This window comes from Grus americana, chromosome 3 (assembly GCF_028858705.1).
Source record: "Grus americana isolate bGruAme1 chromosome 3, bGruAme1.mat, whole genome shotgun sequence".
NCBI lineage: Eukaryota > Metazoa > Chordata > Aves > Gruiformes > Gruidae > Grus > Grus americana.
The window spans coordinates 101,220,267-101,239,153 of record NC_072854.1 but is presented as its reverse complement, the minus strand read 5'-3'; the positions used below and the strand labels follow the sequence as shown (position 1 = coordinate 101,239,153).

Here is an 18,887-nt window from a genome sequence, read left to right as displayed (position 1 = left end):
ATAGACATAGGTGATTGTAGCAGCCTGACCAAGGTCACAGCCTGGTCTCCATCAGAGCATGGAACAGTTAAATAGCTCTCCTCACTTTAGGCCACTGCCCAAGTCATCTGCATCTTAACAAGGGACCATTCCTTCAGGGAACTTGATTTGCTTATTTTCATAGTTGTATGCTATGTTTCTGTGGTACCTATTTTTCATTAATATGGGCTAATTGGGCCATTAAATAACGTTGATGAGAGACAACCAAATTGTGCTGTATGTCTGCATGCATCTTTCATCGCACACCTGAGACCACGCTCAACTCTATCACTTCTCTTATTCCAGTCCTAAGTTCTTCCGGTGCTGTTATTGCCAAAGTACACAGTGCTGTCCTTGTGCAGTGTAGATAGATACCTGCTCAAGCCCTTTGGTATTGCGAAGCTCACTTCACCTACCTCCTAAGGAAAGAGGCTCATCTCAGAGTCAGAAATCGAGAGGAGCCTGCGCATTGAAGTCAGTGACTTGATTCAGAAACCTAAATGGGATCAGAGTTGTGTCATATGACACAATGAGAAGGTAATGATATTAAAGAATAAAGAACTATAATTGTCCCCTGACGTTTTCTTTATTCATTTTATTATCAATTTTATTATAAAAACTCATTGATCCCTTCAGTTCTGTGTATAGTCTGTTAACAGATGAATTGCTTGAAGCCTTTCTCCAGTTTTTACTTAGTTCTCAGTTGGGCAACTTACCCACTGAAGTTGATGCCATTTTGCCTGAGTAAGAGGACCAGTAAAAAGGAGAGAGCATTTTAGGATTTGAGACACGCAGCAGTGTTAAGAGACTTTAAGGCTTCTCCTTAAGCCCCAGCCCAACAGAGAAGCAAAGACACCCCGTCGGCTCTGCCTGGCGTTTGCAAGTGTGCTCACACCCGAGGTTATCATTGCTGTGGCTGGATGTTGATGCTCCTATCTATGTCCCAGTAAATCAGTAACGTGCCATTTTTTTTCTCCTCACTTTACTGCAAAGAGTCCTCTATCTTCAGGTTGTCAGATTTCTGAACAGGGTTGAAGCCATGAGTCTTCTATGCCAAAAGCAGTTATGTCCAGGAGGTTACATTATACTGTCCTCTAGTGGTAAAATACTCTGCTCGCAATCTTATCTCAAAAGCAGGGCGCTTTCGGGCACTCCTCTGTTATTCACAAGTTAAAATTGTTCTTGAAGAACCATCTTGTTTTGCAAAGGTTGCCTACTAACAAAAACATTTAGGAAGAAGTTCTTAACAGAGGAACTTCGTAACAAAGTTGATGTGAGCTATGATGCTTTGCTGACATAATTGTTTTGGGTTTAGTTTTAAGTTTGGTTGGCTGCCTCAGCCATTCTTCTGTGTTGTTCCTTAAACTTACAAGTGGAAGAATATTTGTTGGAGAAGTACAAAACATCAAGTCAAGGTATTTGAGTTATTGCTCTGTTTCAACTGTAAAGTGTTGGTGAAACTTTGGATATCGTTTTTCCCTACCATTTTCTGTATGGAGAGTGGAGTGACAACAACAGCTACTTCATCACAGTGTTTGAAGGCTGTTTGAAGGAAACAAGGTCCCCGGTGCAAAGAATATGCAGTGTAAAAAAACAGTAGTAAATTGCCTGTTACAGTAGGACCAAACTCTTTGAGAGAATCCTGTCTCAGGAGTGGTATTTTTTATATGTTTGCATAAAATCAGGGTGAGCTCTTGCCGTATGTAGATCACCATTTTTAAGTTCTTTGTTTTCAGTGAATTCTTACCTAGTATCATGGTCTCCAAAGCAAGATGGGGGCTAAGGAAAAAAAAACCAACAGATTTAAAATGTTTGTTTTCCTTTCTTTACTTTTCATATAGGTATATTAGAATATGTTTTGTTAATATGTTTAGACCTAAATGATTACATCATTGATTACTTAGTGTTAATTTGATTTAACCTTTAAATTAAAAAAAAATAATTCTTTTGAGATAACTAGAAAGTAATAATCATTTCAAGTTGCTGTCTGGTATCCATCTAACTAATGATATACAGGTAAAAATTCCACTGATTACCTTGTTGATACTTAATAACTCTTCTAATAGAATAAAATTCACATGCATTTTTCTTCACTATTCCACAGGAATACGGAAGGAAGGAAGGAAGGAAGGAAGGAAGGAAGAAAGAAAGAAAGAAAGAAAGTAAGTAAGTTCTTAAGAAACTGAGCATCACCTCCAGCCAGTGTCACTTTTTTCCCCCCAACAGAGCAGTAATCTGAGGGACTTTAGATCTCCAGAGTACAGCAGTTAGGTAAGACTTAATGATTTTTGTGAGTCCAGACTGATGAAAAGGTGTCATTGTACCAAAGAAAAATCAATATTCATGTTGCTGTTAACTCTTGGAAAAGTTTTCATCTATATGCATTCCAGAAGGAGCGGCTGCTGACTAGTAATTACGGCTCAGAGCAGTCCATTTTTTTTTTGTTTAACCATGAACGCTAATTGTCCTGTGGCCATCAGGAGAGATTGTTAGAAATTCAGTTGCCATTTGCCCATCACATAACGCTGACCTAAAATCTGCCTGTAGGTAAAGCTGCCTCATGGAAGACATATCCTGAATATTGTGCTGAACTGCATGCCCTTGATGTGAAGCACTAGTGCCAGGGCTGGGATATGCAATCACTTTGTGTTTCATTACCAAATTGTTACCTACCAAGACCCAAATCATTGCTACAGTGTTATTCTGCGATACAATAGACAGGATCTTAAAATCTGTGCTAGATTTGTTGTCTCCTAATGCCTGTGTGGATGATGTAGCTTGCTTTTGAGAATGGGCGGAATGCCTGGGATTTGCCTTTAAATGCTTTGAAGCTGAAGTGGTTTTGCCTCTCTGTTTTCTGAGGCCACTGTTCAGCAGATGGACAAATCCTCAACTTAGGTCATTTGAGTGAGGCAACTGGACAGTTAATTTAACACTGATCAAAGCTAATTTGAGGAGTGGCAGATGTGTGCTAGATGGGCTGTGGCTCAATGCGTTACAAAGTACTGCTGTGAAGGCGTCAGTGACGGATTTGCTGTGGAGGAAATAGGAGTAATTGAAGTTCTGTGATTTGTCAGACAAACCAGGTTCTTCTGTGCCTGTACCCTGTACTAAATTGCTGTTTGCTTGGGTGGCTTGCTTTGTATGTAATAGCTTTCCGACATGTAGGTTTTTAAGACGCTGAAGTGTTGCTTAGCCTTTAATACATGCATAGTTCACCACTTGCATGGTCCACCATCACTTGAAGTCCTGGAGTTAGCGAACAACATGAATTCAACTCAACATCCCTCCCCAGACTGGTCAAGGAGTGAGGCTTGCTGACAACTTGCTTCCTACTGCTAACAAGGCTGGAGACAAAGCCGTACATTGCAGATCAGTGCCGTGGACCTCCACCTGCATAAATGAATTGTGGATAGTGTTCACCAACAGCTGTTATTGTTTGATCACTTACAAACACAGGGCACGATACTGAAACCAAATAGCCCTCATGTACATAGTCAGCAGGGAGAATATAAGCTCCTCCATTAGGTATTCTCAGTTGCCTGGGGGAAGGGGCGTTTGCGGACTGGGGTGTGCCACACGGGTACAAAGATAGATCCCTAACGTTAGACAACATGAACAACTCTGCCTTACAGCAATGCCAAGATATATTCTCTTTTAAAAAAGATTTCAAACTGAAAGTCTACTGCATGTCTAATAATTCTCCAAATGTCATCTACTCTGCCTTGCTTAGATACGTCCTTTAAAACCACAAGAAGAGCAGCAGTGTTTTGATGAAATATTTAAAGAACTAGATCCTTATCCAAAGGTTATTAGTAAAGAAGCTGCACTTTATTTTCAGAACCTGAGATTCTGATTTCAGCTTTTGATTTCTTTTGATACAGCTCTGTTGCTTCAATGGAGCCTATCTGGCTTTCCAATGACATCAGTTATGGTCTGAAATCATAAGAGAAAACTATTTGCTCTCATTTTTCAGTCACAGTAGGGTGTATGCAGAAGTCTATGAATATATTGATTTACAGCCTTTCTGAAAGTAGATTCTAATGATGTTAGCAATTGAAATCAACCCCTGTGGATTTGGTAGTCAAGAAATGTTTTATTTAATTCAAGCACAGAATGAATGTTGATATGAAAGGTATACCAAGCAATTCTTACTAAGCAGCAGTAAGAAGTGGACATTTCTTTCTTTACTTTCTATGTTTTTTGTTTGTTTTGTTTGTGGCAAGTGTTTTTGTAGCAGCACAGTTAAAAAAAACCTTGAAAGGAGTGCACGGTAGAGTGAAATATTTGAGCAGAGGGCACAGTACAAGACTTGAGCCTTCTTCTGTTTGATTTTTTATGTTTGTTTGGGGTTTTTTTAGGAATAATTCTCTTGCAGCTTGATATATTGTTTGGCTTATGTGTGATGGATTTTCCGTATGTGTATGTGGTAAGAATGGAATCAAATTTCTTCTCATACTAGGTATGTCAGTTTTTTCATAAGTAGCGTATCCTGCTAATTTTGGCTCATCACATCATATTATTTGTTTTACCCCATTGGCTGCATACAGTTTTCTCTTCAGAAGCTGCGAAATTTGCTCATAGCCCTTAACTGTATCCCTAGCACCTCATCCTACATTGTTGTAAGTGAAGACAGCAGTCCCCTGCCGGCAATTCTTCCCTTCTATTTATTTATCCTGTCTTCAGATTTTTGAGTTTCTAAGCCCTTTTGTGCTGCTTTATGTTTCCAAATAAGCTGTATTTTTATATACAAGAAATAGTTTAGATGTGACAGTAAAGATACGGATTTTTTTAATAACAAATACTGTAGATACTACTAATTTATATTAGTAAATGTAATAATCTTTTTCTCCCTGCTCTTACATGAAGATCAAACCACTTAACACCAGGATTTACCACTGATTCTCTGGAATTTTATTTCGTAAATAGACTGGGAAGTCTATTTACTATGCAGATAAAAATAGCTAGTACAAATAGAGCTAAGGTTAGAGAAAATATTTGAATAGGAGATAGTAGATGTGAAAAGTACATGTCTGAATGACAAAACAATTTGAATGAGATTCTGAGTGGACACAAACCATTACAAGTCCATGGAAGTTAGTAGACCTGTACCAATTCCCATGAGTTGGGAATCAAAATAATGAAATTAAGCTTAAGAGAAAAAGGGAGAACTACAGATGGGACTGGGAGTACACAGTGAGGAAGTCTGTAGGCTGCAGGGAAAATACACAGCAGAGGTGACAGTAGTGCTTCAGCCACTAGAATATTTTTTTCTCTGGCTCTGTATGTCTGGTAGTTGGCATGTAAATGGTTTCTTATACATGCAAAAACATGGAATAAGTAAGAATGTCCAGGAGTTTGTCTTTAGACAGATGAAAAAATACACTTAAATGGTCCAGCCGCTGGATGTCTCTCTTGTTCTGCTTACAGGAGTGAGGACTGGCCTTTCAGAGTGAAAAACCCACAGCTCAGAAAGATAAATGGGTCAGTATAGAAAGCCAGCTGTCCAGTGCTGCCTAGCTGACTGAAGTGACATGACACCAGTCACCGCCCTATAATGGAAATGCACCAGGTACATTTTCTTTATTCCTGCCAGGGGGTTCTGGCGCAGGTCAGTTGAAGTTGGTAGTAACTTTAGCTAGGCAAGAATCAGATTTTCTTTTTCTGGAAAAACTGCACCGTCTATTTATTTCTCTTTTCTGAAAGAGAATTAAGAGAGACACATTCAGATCTTCCCATACAATTCCATTCTGTAAAATAAACATTAGGAGAGACTTTCGGTTACCTGTGTGAGTTGAGAGTACAGGACCAGGTCTTTGTTTTGCTCGGCTTCGTTGCTTAAGCAATGGAAATCTTTCTGCATGCACATTATTGGCTCTTGTTTGTTTGATGCATCAAAAATAAATGAATGCAGGAAAATGCTTAAAAAATCCTTTTGAGGATAAGAACTTCAAGGTCTCTGACTTGTGTAGAGTCAAAGAGTTTCATGCTTCTTTGTAGCTCATAGCTTTCAGTGATATGAAATATAGGGAAGAACAGAGTGAAGCCTCGGGCAGTGATTTCAGAAGGACCTGTGAAGGAGAGTGGTGAGAATTTAGGGTTTCGGTGATTTTGCTAGGATAATACTGGAATTTGGAGTTAAGGGGGAATATAATAGAGATCTTTAAGTTTCAAGGTAATGTGACAACTAGATAATTTCTTCCATTCTTCAATTCTCCACACTATTTTCAGAAAGAGTTTCATCTGTATATTGTGAGATAGTATGTTTCCTTATATTAATACTATTTGTTTAATTCTGTAAGTTAAAACCGACTTACATTACAAATTCCGAATGCTAGAAGTCTGATATCTTTCAGAATTTTGCTAGATTTTTTTCTCAGTATCTGACGTGTCTCTCAGTATCCATGAAAGAAGTTACATAACTTTTTACTTTAATGGTTGGCCAATATGTGAGCTCCGCTAGTTTAATTCTGTCAAAAATGTTGATATGAAGTGATACATCTTTGTGTACTTTCTTTGTAATCAAAGCGGGATTAAACTCAGGTCCTGCTTCCTTGAATCCAGCAGGAGGAAGGACAATAGGAAACAGCTCCTTTGGCACTAACCCAAGCCTCTCTTTGCATTCAGTGCTGCACTCTGAAAACTCCCGTTCTTTTTCTCTCTTTGTGGGAATTCAGGATCATTCTACAAAGTGTTTCACTGTTTTGGGTTTTTTTGCCTACATAGGTAAAATTGCTGACTGGGTCACACCGTTTTGCTAAAATTATATACGCACCTTTGTGTTGGCTCAGATTTTTTTAATTTGCCTGTCTTGAGGCTGGTGCTTCGGAGGTGATACCTATTTGTCTGTATCTGCTGTTTGCCCACAGTTATATTTCAAAATCTTTTTGCTCTCTAGGACTACAAACCAGTTTCATTCCACTCTGTTCCCTGTCGGTTTTCTCTGTAGCCATTAAGGAAAACAAGCAGGGAAAGTGTGCCTCCAACTTCTTTGTAAAAGGGGGGTTTATGAACCAATCTATTACCATATTTTGAAATGTGCTGTTATCAATGCTTTTGAGCTTCACTTCTTTTTAAAGGACCTAAATGGCATTTGCTCTCTCTTATCTCGGACAGTGAAATTGTAAGAATATTAGAAGTGTTGTTTAACAATCTAAACTAAGCCTTAAACAGAGGATGTGCTCTTGCCTTGTTCAGAAAGTCTAGGGTAGACAAACCTGTATTTTGCTATACTGAATGTTTTAAGGCCTCTGCTCCTTCTGGATTTAACTTTTCCAGGTCAGTATTGGGAAAGATCTTTGCCTAGTCCTGATTATGTATAAAAACAATAATCAGAAGTGGTTGTGTAGTACAAGAGCCAGGTTGTATGGTTCTTATCTTAGACTGGCAATGAGACTCCTGGAGAGTTATTTAATTTTGTAAATTAGCATGCAAGTAGAAAAGGAGTTTTGCTTTGAGTTTTTTGGGGGGTGTTTGGTTTTTTTTTTTACTCCGGCAAAATGAAGAATAAGCATCATCATAATGTATGGTTTCTTGCTATAGCTTTCAGCTAGATTTAGCGATTGCTTCAGAGTTCATCATTAATTATCCTTTGCTGTGTCTTGCACCAATATTTGTCCTAGTGTTGTCAGGAGCCCCTGTAGTGTGGATATATTAAAACTCTGCAAAAGGAGGCATGAAGGGAAAGGGATAATAGTGGAGGCAGATGAGTGCAGTACAGAGCTCTGAAGTTCCAGTGTATATTTAGTCAAAAACAAATGTTTAATTCAAGAATTATAGAAGAAAAGTGGATCTGTAATTATGTTCATAATTAGAGAGGTCCTTTTTTGGTGCTTAATCTAAATAATGTAGGTTTCTGAGCACCATAGACAACATCAAAGCTGATAATGTAGGAGGTTATTGTGGTCCAGGGAAAGGAGAGGGGATTGGATTCTAAAGTAGTGAAAATCAGCATAGCTCAGTTGGACCTCTTTATTTCGATTGATGTACACTAGTTGAAAATTGATTTATGACTTCAAGTTGCATAGAAACAAAGCAAACTGAAGAAACTCTTCTGAAAGCATCCATCTAGGAAAACATTGGGGAAGAAAAATACAGTGAAAACAGAACTCTTTATTAAATTCAATAGTAAATTTAATTTAGAAAGTTTCCTAGTGGGGAGCTCCTGGAAAATGTGGACCGAAATGTGAAGCAAACTTTGATTGCTCTTTTAGCTGCCTTGATGGTATATTTACAAGAACTAAACTTTTTTTTTTCCCATTACTTCTAAAGAAGCTTTCTAGAGAAAAATACCCATGCTTCATAACCAGCTTAAGAAGCATTTGCTATGGTTGTTTCCAAAGGAACAACTTAATAGTTTCATAAGTATCAAAGTTAATAGGCTCCTAAAAACAAGGAAAATTGCCTGTAGGTGATTTCTGCTTATACAGAAATAGCTACTCTCTGAGCTGAAACTTTCTCTAAGCTTTCTCTCTAGGCCTGTTACCTATTACTGCATACTTTGCTGTCCTGTTCCTACTTCCTTTAGCTGTTTTGAATCAACTGTGGGTAGAGCAATACTTAAATGAAATGTACTTGAGGGTAAAACATGATCTAACAAATTATAGAAAACAAACAATATTAAGCATAGCTTGTGACTATAAGGAGATCAGAAACAGTCTAATGGGGACACATTTGGTTTTTTTAAAATGCAACAGCTATGCCACATCACCATAAAGCCATAGTTGCGGCTGGCTTCAAAGAAAATATAAAATCTTTCAAAAAGTGGCTTCCAGAAAGGAGTCTGAGAAAAATGATTTTTTTCTTGTATTGAGTTGCTATTTGGTATGCAGTAGGAGCTGCTTCTCCTTTATTTTTGCTGCCTTTTTTTCCTTGATTTTAATTTTAATGATGTTAAAGCACCTGACAGTCTTAAGAAGCAGCTTTTACTAAAGATACAAAATCATTATTTTCTGCACAGACTTGGTAATGTGTATAAACTTCGTAACGGTCAAACAAGTGCTCTTTCCTGCCCTTAGAGGTGGCGGAAAAACCCAGCTGCTGGCAAATTGATTTACATTACACAGAATCACAAACTGGTAGGGGTTGGAAGAGACCTCTGGAGTTCATCTAGTCCAACCCCCCTGCTAAAGCAGGGTCACCTAGAGCATGTTGCACAGGATCACGTCCAGGTGGGTTTTGAATATCTCCAGAGAAGGAGACTCCACAACCTCTCTGGGCAGCCTGGCCCAGTGCTCTGTCACCCTCACAGTGAAGAAGTCTTTCCCCACGTTGAGACAGAACTTCCTGTGTTCCCGTTTGTGCTCATTGCCCTTGTCCTGTCACTGGGCACCACTGAAAAGAGTCTGGCCCCTTCCTCTTGACACCAGCCCTTTAGATATTTATAAGCATTGATGAGATCCCCCCTCAGTCTTCTCTTCTCCAGGCTAAACAGACCCAGCACTCCCAGCCTTTCCTCATACGAGAGATGCTCCAGCCCCCTAATCATCTTTGTAGCCCTCCACTGAACTCTCTCCAGTAATTCCTTGTCTTTCGTGAACTGGGGAGCCCAGAACTGAACATTGTGCTTTACTCTTCTTCCATTTAATATTTTTGTCATACTTGGGGGGCTTATAATTATTAAACAGCTCATAGGATCAGGCTTATGAAAGGACATGTGAAATATGAGAAGAGATGCTAGAACATTGGGTCTTCCTGTTAGGATTTTGTAACAGACTTTGAGTCCTGGTGGAGCTGATTTTACGGAAGGCAGCAGGAGACTGAAACAAGATTGAGCAGTGCTGGTTTATGGCCTGGGAACAGTCTGGTGAAAGCTGCTGGTAGTCTCCCCATCACAACGGAGCTGGTTCCACCCGGGAAGTACAGGTGAACTGTGATTTAGTTCGGGATATCTGCATCCTCGTTTAGGGTGCCTGGTAGACAGAAACTCAGAGGCCCTTGCCCTACTCTTTTTTTACTGTTCCTGGTTTTGGTAACTTCATTTTATGTGTAGACAGCTGTTCATCATGTTAGATATTTGTATTTCACATTCCTCAAGTCTCCTAAATTCTTTGTCAGTGAGGAGGAAACATTCATAAAGTTGTTTATCCACTGGCAAGTTTTAGAAATCTGTTATCTAAAGTTTTACGTAGGAGCTTTTATCAAAATCTGTATTTTTTGAAAGGTAATTCTAGAAGTACGTTGTTAGTAGTAACACCCCTGAGAGACTGGTTCCCTCCAGAAAATGTATGCCTCCTTAGAAAAGATGATGAGATGCCATAGTCTTGACGTAAGACTGAGCTCTTCATTCTCTCAACTGCTGCTTTTGACAAATCCATCCCCGATGCTCCGTTGCAGAGTGTAGTGTACAATAAGGAAAAACATTCCTTCAGGCAATAAGCAAGCCTCTTCCCCTTTCCCTCTGTTCAATTGCAGCTGAACAAAAACCATCATAGAAACTTAGAGGGAGACACAGAATTCAATATGTATTTCTTCTAATCACTAGGTACAATATAAAATAAAACTTAATCCCCATGTGTGTATCTTCTTTCCTCACTCCGCTAATCTGAAATAATGAGGCAGGAACCAACCACGCAGTTAGGCTGGCTCTGGTCTTCTCTTACTCTGCTGTGGCTGTCAGCATCAAAACTTCTATTACCTCTCCCACGCTTAATTTTGGGGGTCCTTCTCCACTCTTACTCTCCTTCTTCCACTGATCGCTCCCTCCTTTGCGTGTGACTCTCTCCTTTTCTTGATTCTCCGACAGCTTTTCAGTTCGCTTCACACTGGCGGGACTGGACCTAGTGTATGTTTTGTTCTGTCTGATTGGAGAAGCTGAAACTTAGCATCCCTTGGATTTCTCCGGGTGTTGTGTAATTGAATTGTCTAGAGTGTTAATCATCATTTGATAATTCTGACATTCTTGATGAAAAAATATATACATTAAAATCATAATGTAATTACAGAATTTGCTTTTAGCATGAATATATTTCTTCTCAGTGACACTGAAATTATTTACTACTCCCAATATTTATATATTATTTTGACAGATATGCAGTGGACTATGAGTAATGTTAAGGTGGCACAGTTTACTCCATGCAGCTTAAAAGCAAGAATTTTTCCCCTCCCCTTTTGCCCCATCACATTTTATTATTAATGGACACATTTGAATTGTCAGCTTTCCCAAAGCCTTGGTGTACGGGCTGGAATGATCAGATTAATTTAATTGCTTAACCGTGTCGTTGCTAACTAGGAGTACCGAACACCCTCTTGTTCTTGCTTTATCTTTTCTCTAGCAGTTCTTCTGGTGTTTTTTGTTATTTTTTTAATTCATCCTGTTATTTTAAACATAAGAATTGCAAGCCGAAATATCCTGTAATGTGGAAATGTAGGCTTCGAGGAGCTGTGTGGGCTAGGAATAAACTTTTGACTTTGGAGGCGAGGATGCTGAGATGGCTCAGCTGGCAGGTTAATGAAGATTGTCATGAATATTAAATGATAGAACCAAAACAAAACTCCCAGAGAGACACTTATGTGCAAAATCTTACATAGCAACACAACCGGCTCAGACAGCTGGCTCTCTCTAGACTTTCTTGAAAGAGAACAGTGCTGAGGTGTATTAGGATGATTTTTGTAAACCGGAAATCCAATTTGTGATGCACTGTTTGAAAGTTAGAGGTCTTAATGATTTATAGCTTGAAGCAGAAATCTGTTTTCTGAAGTAGATAAATAACAGGTAAATTATATCTGTGCTGTTCTCCCTAGTATTAAGTGTTTCAAAATATTTTTGAGCTTTTGCTCGCTAAAAATGTGTACAAGGGATAAGCCTTCCTGTTAAAGTTCTTACCAGCTCTCTGGTGTGCAGCTATAGTCCCACGTCTTCCTCTGAAGTTCCTCTAATCCCTTCTTTGGGTTTTTTCCTCCCTAAAAAGACCACATTGCAGGGCACAAAATAATAAACTGCAGTTGGTTTTGTTTCTTTCTTGTGATTTGTCCCAGACAGGATAAGAACTTGCTATTTACCGAGTACCTCCTTCACTTCCAGTGAAGTGTAAAGCTAGCTCCTGCTACATGGAAAAATTGCTCCAGCACATGCAAGAAATTAAAATTCGAGAAGCTTGGATTTATTTGAAGTAACACCAACACAGATCTGGGATGATTCCATTAACAGCATTGCAGTCATGCTCTGTTTCTAAAAAGATGTCTAAAGGTGAGACATTGTTTATGGCCTAGAGAGTAATCTTTGTTACAGTTTTTAAGTTGGGGTCAGATTCTTGCGCATAACTGCCTTGACTTTTATGGTTATGTAAATTTATAGCAACTTAATATGCGGTTCAGTGATTTTCAGACACCAAAAGGAATGAGCTGAAATAACAGAGTAGGTTTTCTTAGATAACTGCATGTAGGCACCAACCATTTTGTGGTGTTATTCTGAGTATAAGAAGATAAAATAAATCGAAACTATATTTAGGTGTGATGAGTCAGTCTAAATGAGTTGATGGAAAAAGATGTAAATGAAAGGACAGTCCAGTTAGAGGAAGTTAGGGAGAGTAATGCTTTTATATAAACATTCTGCAGAATTCATTTGGCTTTCCAAACCCTGTCTGTAAATCAAGATGTGCTTTCCAGTGGCTCATGGAGAACTCTCTAGTCATATGGTGCTAGCTGTCTTTGTTTTCAGTTCAATTATGTTAAAAATAGAATATATTTTTAAAGTAGAATTTTAAAAGTATTTATGTAAATAATTGATGTGGTTATTCCAGTGATATTACATGACTATGAACAGTATGCACAATCAGAAATAGAAGTGGCCCACAGGTTCCCAGCTATGAAGAAAACATAGTCAGATAATTTTTCAGCTAGTATCAGTACCTGTTGTTGTTAAATCAAACAGCCTAGGGGAATGGGAGTGATTTTTTTTTTAAGGGTAACATAAACCAGATACATTTAAAAGACTTAGTTAGACTAGCTTATTTTTGTGTTTTCGCAGTACCATAAGGAATTTACACACATACTGTCTGAAAGGGCTTGCAATAAGGTGAGCTACAGTATTGTGAAATAATAGTTTGTAACTATTTCCCTACGTATTAACATTTCCCATAAATAAATACTATTTTGTGAAGCAGACACAGCTAACATAATTATTCAGATAAAATCTTGCTTGAGATTTTACTTTTTTTCAAGCTGAAAAGCTCCTTTAGGTACTTAGGGACATTCAGATTAATGTATCTTTAGTCTGCAAAGGCTACAAACAGTTGTTTTGGGATTAGAGGCTCATTTCTTACTTATTTGAAATATCTAGTCTATTTTATCATAAATTAGCTAAGCCTAGTGGATGAAAAGTTTACCTCTGGCTTCAGCTGCATCTTCATTTTGCACATTTTGAACGTATCATTAAAACTCTTGATAACGTTGTGAAACACCGTGAAGTGGCTGAGCCAGAAATACTGTTGGGGTCATCACCAGCATTTCAACAAACAAATGACCAATGGACGTATAGGCAAATTCCAAGTGCTGACAGACAGGGATGAAGATGCGTAAAATATACTCACTTCAGCTGAAAGATGAAGCACCACAAAGTGATACCTCTTTGGAGTGAGGAGGTTAAAGCTAGAGCTTCAGAAAGTAGCATTCTTGATATTGCAGCCTTCTTAGGTTCCCACCCCCTGAATGTCCAACCCACACTACCTTCTTCAAATGGCTGAAAGTCCTAATAGGGATGAAAGACAAAGGGAATTCAAAGGAAGTATCGGCTCATTTAACAGCCAGGAAAGCTAGCATAAGGATTGCAAAGTTGTAGTGAACCTGAGAATTGCACCTTCATCTCTGTCCCACCTGGTCAGCTCTTCAGCAGCAAAACTCCAGCCTTCTTTCTTAAACTAGATTGAGCGTCATTTAAAGACAAAATGAGAAAAAATGGTAAGTTATGAACTGAATAGCAGCAGTGTGATTTTCTGTGAATCCAGGCACCTGCAAGGTGTCAGAGGCAAAGGCATCAGTATTTTTGGGAAATGAGACAGAGGATGTCAAGCAATGAGCCAGCAGTCACAAACTGTTTAATTCACGCTGATTTTCCCAGAACTGTATCCAGGGAGGATGTCACACTTTTCCGTTCTCAAGTTCAACCTTTTCTCTGAGTGCATCAGCAAAGTTTCACCTCTTCTGAAACTGTACTCTCCCATGAGTTATTTATAATCTCCTGCTGCTTCTCATAAGTAGAATTTCACTCACCTTCCTTCTCTCTGCCTCAGATTGTTATATTCCACTGATGCTGCTTTGCATGTGAACCTTTCAGCAGCCTGTTTTCTTCCAGCTCCAAGGCACGCTAAACTCAAAGGAGACCATTCAGAGAAATGGAAAGGAAGTATTTACCCTTGGCAGCAGCAATTTAGGGACATATGTAATATCTAATGTGTGGAATCATAGAGGCTCAACACATACTCAAACATCCCTACTGAGCATGCAGTCTTAAAATCTTTTTGAGTCAACTAGAATTGATAAGTTGGTCTTTTGCACACTAATACTGAGAGCTTTTCAGATATCCCTACAAGCTGCTGCCCTCATTTCATTTCTGTCTACCATTTTTGTTGTGTCAGAGATCAAAGCTGCAGGGCGTTATTCCTGACCTGTTCCATTTAAGAAATAGATGGAATAAAGCATGTTTTAGATTCTAAGACTGTTGCCTTTGTCCAAATTGCTAGATATGTCTCTTGTGTATCTCAGCCATACATGTATGTTTGTCTTTCTGTAACAGGAAAATGTATCACAAAGGCCTTGAAAGTCCTACTGTCCTATTCTTAAAAAGTATTGCATAACTATTTTAAAGTACAGAGCACGGTTAAACAATAAAGAAGGAAAAATCAGTGATATTCCTGAGACACTTCCAAGCATAATGTAGGACACAGACATGTTACCTAAGAATATAATCTCAATTTAAACATGTAATCCTTTCAATTAATACTTTTGCCGTAAGTATACTTAGGTCTGATGCACAGCTGCACAGTTCTGCAGTTGAGAATTAACACTTCGCTTCTTGTGGAGCAATATTTATTCTTTTTAATGAGACATGTTTTTAGGAGTTTTGCTCAAACATAAAAATTAATAAAGGGTTAACTGTAATGAATAAGTCTGAGTTACCTGGCCTTTATCTGTGATCATTACCACAACAGCACTGCAATGTAAAATAAAAGGTATGTAGCCGTAGCCTCCAATGAGAAGAGTAGCCTCCTAGGGATACTCTTGATCTGCCACAGCTATTTTGAACCCATTATCAGTTTAATCTATAAAGTTACCCTCCAGGCAGTTAATTGCTTGGTAACTAAGCTCTGCGTATCCAACACAACTGATTTTAGTATGCAAAAGAGCATAGAACTAGGCACAGGGAAGTTTTCACTTCAATCGTCATCTCATTCTATTTGCCCAAATGCCAGAAAATTCCCTTTCCTCTACTGGCTGAAACAAATGCTATCTATAAGGGTCGTTTTTTTCATTCAGAGATTCTGTTGTCTACAAAAGAAGGGTGCAAGGCTTTAAGTTCAGCTCTACAGTCAAACATTCCTGCAAGTTTAGGCCTGTTTGGCTTCAGTTCATGTGTTTGACTCTTTGTCATCAGTCCGTTAGCTGTGTTGTCATCATCTCTAAAGCCCAAGTAGATATGCCAAGAAGTGGTCTCAGATTTTCACAATGTGAGGGTTAGATCCCAGTCTCTGCTTTGTCTGGTGCTTTTGCACGATATGAGAAAACTTTCAGCAAAATCTGGAAGGTAAAATACGGACATTGGGACATTGATTTATTTTCCTTTTTCAAAGAGGTTTCTTTAAGTTGAGGGAATATTATGTCATCTTTTGATTTTTCTTGGATGTTTTATCTCCAAGATGGCTTGCGCCCAAATTGTTCTAAACTTTTCACTTCTCAGAAAGATAATGTCTCATGTCAGAAGGATAAAGGCTCATGTCAAGCGGCACTGCAGAACATGGTAATCTGAACATTCATTAACAGTGCAGAATTTCTGATTGCAACAGCTACAAGTAACCTATGGGAAACAGTAATAGGTATTGTTTATTCAAGAATGCTTCCTGTGGCTCTGCAGTTCATCCAGATGCACAAGCTCTGTTTTTCACTGAATGTTAATCTTTGTTTCTATCTGTTATTTTGGATTTCTTGTCAACAGATTACCCAAGCCAAAAAGATTTAAGTGTAAGTTTTGTAAACAAGTAAATTGGGACTCACACTTTCTACTGAACAGGAAGAAAAAAGCCAAAACATAAGGCCTTGTGTAAAGACCAACAGACGGGTAAAGGTACGAGTTTATGTTGTTATCATTGGCCATATTTGACAGAAGCAAAAATAGGAAGTGCTGTCTTATCCGACCTGCATGTGCTGCTCTGCCAAATCTGCCTTACGAGTATAAATTCTCCCAATAGCACACTAAGATACATTCTCATCTCCCACCTATTCTGTTTGCTGGGGTAGGGGTTTTTTTTGGTCATGCCAAGATCAAAATCATGCCTGTGCTATTAGAGTACTTCTAGCAGTGGTGCCCACCTATCACACACTTAGTTCTTTGAGACTGATTGAATAGAATGAAAAAAAAAATCACCTTTTGATATAGCACTGATTTTTAGTGTCCAAGCAGTGAGATACATTCTGCATTATAACTACCGGAATCAGCACTCACAGATAGGGCTCTGAGTGAAGTCATTATTACAATCCTTAAAGGTTTTGTTTGTTTGTTTTAATCAAAGCATTCATATTCAAGGACTGATTTTCTTTGAAAATAGCCATTCTGTGTACCATGTAAGCAGCTTTCAGGTTATAGGTTCATGTGTATTTTACTTTATCCGAATATTACTCATGGTGCATGGATTTGTCTCGTAAGGTGCATGGCTTGTATATTGTTTCCTGTATGGACAGAAAAACATTAAGCAAAAGCATAAACGGATGATGGATAACAAAGTGTATGATTGTCATTGCTTACGTCAGTTCTGGGGATTTCAAGATATCCCTGAGAATATCCAGTGTTCCTCTGAGAATATGCAAATACTAATCAGAGCTACTTAGCACATCTTACTGATGTGCAGCTGAATCCTACTGAATAGCAGCTTTTTCACTCACAGTAGTCAGAAGTTTTTTGATTTTTTTTTTTCTCTTGGTTTAACCAGATCAGCTGAAAAATTAGCATTGGACTTCGTACATGAAACATTTCACATCTCTTCCGTTTTCTCTTGAGCAGATGCAAATTACACTGAATACGTTTCAGATAAGTATATTTATTTATAACAGAGACTGAATACATTTGTAAAAGTCAGCAAAGCCATTTTTTTTTTTTCTTGTTTTCTGTCCTGCACCATGAAGTGAGTTCTACATGTTCTTGGGAGTCTTGCAAGGGAAAAACTGCAGCAATTAAATGCCTTTCCAGACTATCTTTTGTTGATTATGGAGCCCGATGGTGGTTTTGAAACAAAAGTTAAAGAAGGTGATTTACAAACTGTTGAGGCTTCTGCCATTCCAAAGCACTGTACTTAGAGATAAGCATTCTCTTTTAATTTTTACTGAAATGTGAAAGTCTGGCAGATCTGACAAGTGCAGTCTGAAACATGATCTTACACCAGTTCCTATGTTGTTATGAATTCACAGCCAGTATCATCAGACCACAAAGAATATTAGCCTCGGCTGCAGTTTTCAAAAAAACACAAGGCTTTTTCTGTGTAAGAAAACTAATACAGAACATGATGCACTTAAATTAATGAAAATCTCATCTTTTGGCAAAGGGCCACAAAAAGAACAGTGTCCATATACACATTACAGTTAGGAAAGAAATAACTTCTGTTTATGTGTACTCCCAAATTCTTGGAAAAACCTCAGCTGCTTAATCTGCCGGACTCGGCGTACCTGCATTCTGGCAGGTGGTCTTGTTTAGATTAGGATGCAATAACTAATAACTGTGACTAAGAGCTGCTGCCACACCTTACCTGTTCTTAGTATGATTTCACTTAACTGCAGTCTCTACAACTGCAAAAATAAACATAATACTTTCATCTGCATTTCATTACCCCTTTATTGAATTGCGGTTGCTTACATTATTAGTCCTGTTGCTCCAGTCGTTAATCGGAGAAGTCCTTCTTAAAGTAGGGATGATAGAATCTATTCTGTCACAAAAATTAGTCAAACGTATTAGGATCAAAGTGAGGGACTATTGAAAAGAGTGCCAGGTGGGAAACAGCAACTCAGGTTATGTATCCTCTACGTGATGAACCCATCTGATAATTGTTAACATTCTGAAGAGTAAGCTATTACTAAACACTCAAGCAAGGTAATTTTTGACACAGCAATTCCTTAAAACCTCAGACCATTCAAACACCTATGTTAAGTTAGTAACAGTGCAGATTAGAAGCAGCGCAGCAAAAATAATGACATTTGCAGTGTTACCTGGAAGCAGCAAGTAAATTGAAAAGAAATTCTTTGCTCTCCAAAGGAGGTATTGTGGAGTAGTAGGAGAGCTACAATAGGGCTTTACACAGCTTGCTTGTTTTGAGTGCAGTGTATAGATGGTGAGGGCACCTGTCTCACTGGAATAATACAGAGGTCAGGGAAATGCAATTTACTGAACAAAACAACCATAGCAGACAGTTTGCTTTTAAGCAAAGTAAATTTCAGGCTATTGGCAAGTAACAACCTTAGACATAAAATAGTGTCATTAAATTAACACTAAAAGAAATACTTTGGTACTCTGAATTCATTTTTAAAAAGTAGTCAGTGAAAACATGTTAAGGATATATGGCCACTTAAAGCCTTATTATCATAACACTGTTCTGTTGAGTGGGAACAAGTGAAATAGCCTAGGAAGCGATTAAATGTGAGTCCTTCAGTTCCCAAACTGAAATAAAAAGGAA

At 38.4% G+C, this 18,887-nt stretch overlaps 1 protein-coding gene across 9 annotated transcripts in view; it reads left to right on the top strand.

The window, feature by feature from the left end:
* The window catches only part of PACC1 (proton activated chloride channel 1), a 93,470-nt gene that overhangs the window by 44,542 nt on the left and 30,041 nt on the right, over window positions 1–18,887 (top strand). For 3 of the 9 annotated variants that reach the window (XM_054823002.1, XM_054822993.1, XM_054822997.1), the window contains exons 5-7: window positions 2,142–2,289; window positions 5,449–5,590; window positions 11,995–12,205. The gene's annotated coding sequence lies outside the window, so the exon portion shown is untranslated. Of the gene's footprint in view, window positions 1–2,141; window positions 2,290–5,448; window positions 5,591–11,994; window positions 12,206–16,165; window positions 16,295–18,887 lie in introns of all 9 variants that reach the window. The other 6 variants (XM_054822999.1, XM_054822996.1, XM_054823000.1 and 3 more) reach the window with 4 other exon arrangements.